Source organism: Triticum urartu, chromosome 3 (assembly GCF_003073215.2).
Source record: "Triticum urartu cultivar G1812 chromosome 3, Tu2.1, whole genome shotgun sequence".
Classification (NCBI taxonomy): Eukaryota; Viridiplantae; Streptophyta; class Magnoliopsida; order Poales; family Poaceae; genus Triticum; species Triticum urartu.
In genome coordinates, this window is record NC_053024.1 from 178,541,241 (window position 1) to 178,544,803 (window position 3,563).

A 3,563-nucleotide genomic window follows, 5' to 3' on the forward strand; every position below is an offset into this window, starting at 1 on the left:
ATTGACCAGTACAGAGGCGCCGCACACCCACTATGCTTCACAGATGAAGTAATGGATCATCAAATCCCCGAGGGTTTCAAACCCGTGAACATCGAATCATATGATGGCACAACAGATCCTGCGGTATGGATCGAGGACTATCTCCTTCATATCCACATGGCCCGCGGTGATGACTTACACGCCATCAAATACCTCCCACTCAAGCTTAAAGGACCAGCTCGGCATTGGCTTAATAGCTTGCCAGTAGAATCAATTGGTTGTTGGGAGGACCTGGAAGCCGCATTCCTCGACAATTTCCAGGGCACTTATGTGCAAGCACCAGACGGCGATGACCTAAGCCACATAATTCAGCAGCCAGAGGAATTGGCCAGACAATCCTGGACACGGTTCCTAACCAAGAAAAATCAAATTGTCGACTGTCCGGACGTAGAGGCCTTAGTAGCCTTCAAGCATAACATCCGTGACGAGTGGCTTGCACGGCACCTAGGACAGGAAAAGCCAAAATCTATGGCAGCCCTCACGACACTTATGACCCGCTTTTGCGCGGGAGAAGACAGCTGGCTAGCTCGCAGCAATAACATGACCAAGAACCCTGGTAATTCGGATACCAACGACAGCAGTGGCAGGTCACGTCGCAACAAGCAAAAGCGCCGCATTAACGGCGACAATGCTGAGGATACGGCAGTTAATGCCGGATTCAGAGGCTCTAAACCCGGTCAGTGGAAAAAGCCATTCAAAAGAAATACTCCGGGCCCGTCCAGTTTGGACCGAATACTCGACCGCTCATGCCAGATACATGGCACCCCCGAAAAACCAGCCAATCACACCAACAGGGATTGTTGGGTGCTCAAGCAAGCAGGCAAGTTAAATGCCGAAAGCAGAGACAAGGGGCTGCATAGCAACGACGAGGAGGAGCCCCAGCCGCCGAACAACAGTGGACAGAAAGGTTTTCCCCCACAAGTGCGGACAGTGAACATGATATACGCAATCCACATCCCCAAGAGGGAGCGGAAGCGTGTGCTAAGGGATGTATACGCAATGGAGCCAGTCGCCCCAAAGTTCAACCCATGGTTGCCCGATCACTTTTGATCGAAGGGACCACCCCACTAGCATCCGTCATGGCGGATTCGCTGCATTGGTTCTAGACCCAATTATTGATGGATTTCACCTCACTAGAGTCCTTATGGACGGCGGCAGTAGCCTGAACCTGCTTTATCAGGATACAGTGCGGAAAATGGGCATCGATCCCTCAAGGATTAAACCCACCAGAACGACCTTTCAAGGCATCATACCAGGTGTAGAAGCCAACTGTACAGGCTCAGTCACACTTGAAGTGGTCTTCGGATCTCCGGATAATTTCCGAAGCAAGGAGTTAATCTTCGACATAGTCCCGTTCCGCAGTGGCTATCACGCATTGCTCGGGCGAACCGCATTTGCCAAGTTCAATGCGGTGCTGCACTACGCATACCTCAAGCTCAAGATGCCAGGCCCTCGAGGCGTCATCACGGTCAATGGAAACACCGAACGCTCTCTCCGAACGGAGGAGCATACGGCGGCTATCGCAGCGGAAGTACAAAGCAGCCTCTCAAGGCAATTCTCCAGTCCGGCCATTAAACGCCCGGACACCGTCAAGCGCGCCCGGAGTAACCTACAACAAGACCGCCTGACACGTTCCGAGCAAGTGCAGCAATGTGGCCCCAACCCCAGCCCTCGCGAACTTGCGAAACCAGTGTTGCGCGTACATAACTACGCTCTAGAAATACCATGGGCACAGGGGGAGGGGCACCATCACGGCACGACCGAAACGCGGCTCAAATCGCACTAGGGGCTGCCGATTTCTTAATTTTCTCTTATTTTCAGGACTCCATCCTTCGGAAGGCTTGTCCGGCAGTACAATTGCCGCACAAACGATACAACCAGGGAAGCAGAAAGCTACGCCGCACTATGGAACTCTAAGGTGGTCTCTATAACGAGTAGTATACCTGTTTCGCATAACATTCTGCAGCTCGCCCCTGGAAAGGACATATTTGATAGTCCCATCTTTTGCTTATCGCACTATTTGTATCGTTCTGCTTTAATCGCAACTTTTTTAAAATAAACAATGCGTAGCTTCCGTCTATTATTGCATTACCTCTTTTTTACGAATATATGTTCATTAATGACATGTTGCACCCGTACACTTTGGTACGGCCAATACGCCAGGGGCTTAAGTACCCCACAACATGGTGTGAGAAGTCCGAACACTCTCCCAAGTGCAGCACCCCGAACTTATAGCATTATATGCATCAGCTTCGAATCATGTCTTGGGTCAATAGTTGGGTTTTCCCGGCTCCTATGTTTTGGTACCTTATGTTCCGTCATATCGGCTAAGGTAGAACTAGGAGAACTACTGCGATTGTGCCCCAGTTGAGCTGGGCTAAGCACCTCAGTAGAGAAAGCTAAAACTGACCATCATGATGAGGCGAGAGTTAGTCGCTGTTCGAGAGGTTTTCGAGTCCCTAAAGACTTATGCCGCTTAGAGCGAGGAGTCGGCTTTGTCCGACCTAGGCGTGAATAGCGCCCCGAACTCGGTCTTCCGAATAGTAGGGGCCTCGCCGAAATTTAAAATTATAGAATTCTATGGCTAAGTGAGAGTGTTCAATCATTATAGTCCGATTGCCTTGTTCATTGTGTTGAGCGCCTCCCTCGAAGGACCCAAGAATGGGAAAAAGAGCGCTCATGTTTATCCCGAACACCCCAGCACTCGTGGCAGCCGACGACTCAGCATCTCTCAAATTTGATAAAACGGCCGCACAGAAGGTAATATTTTAAATTCAAAAGCGTTGCTTAGCGCATATGAACAAGTTTTCAGCGTACAGGATCACAAATGCGAGTTTACTCAAAAATTACATCTTTGGAGCATTCATCCGCTATAAGGCGGGCACCCTTCAGGATGCCCTCATAATACGCTTCTGGGACACGATGCTCCTTGCCCGGCGGCGGCCCGTCCTTCTCCAGCTTCTCCGCATCCATCTTGCCCCAGTGCACTTTAGCACGGGCAAGCGCCCTACGGGCACCTTCGATGCAGACAGAGCGCTTGATTACTTCAAGCCATGGACAGTCATCCACCAGCCGCCTCACCAGCCCGAAGTAGCTCCCAGGCAGAGCCTCTCCAGGCCACAGCCGAACTAGGAGGCCCTTTACGGCCTGTTCGACAACCTTGTGGAGCTCGACCATCTGCTTCAGCTGGTCGCTCAAAGGCACCAGGTGTCCGGCCTCAGCATACTGAGACCAAAACACCTTCTCCGTCGAGCTCACCTCCTCGGCTCGGTAGTAGGCGGCGGCATTAGACGCACTGCGGGGCAAATATGCGAATGCTTCTGGAGAGCTCCGGACTCACGTAAGTAACAAATAATTCACTTTCACGTGCTTGCTTTGCATAATGAATGCCTTACCCGCCACTATCTTCTTCATCGTGTCAATTTCTTTGAGGGCTTTCTGGGCTTCGGCCTTGGCAGACTTCGTGCTTTTGAGGGCTGCCGCAAGCTCGGAAGCTTGCGTCTTTGAGTCAAGCTCCAAACTCT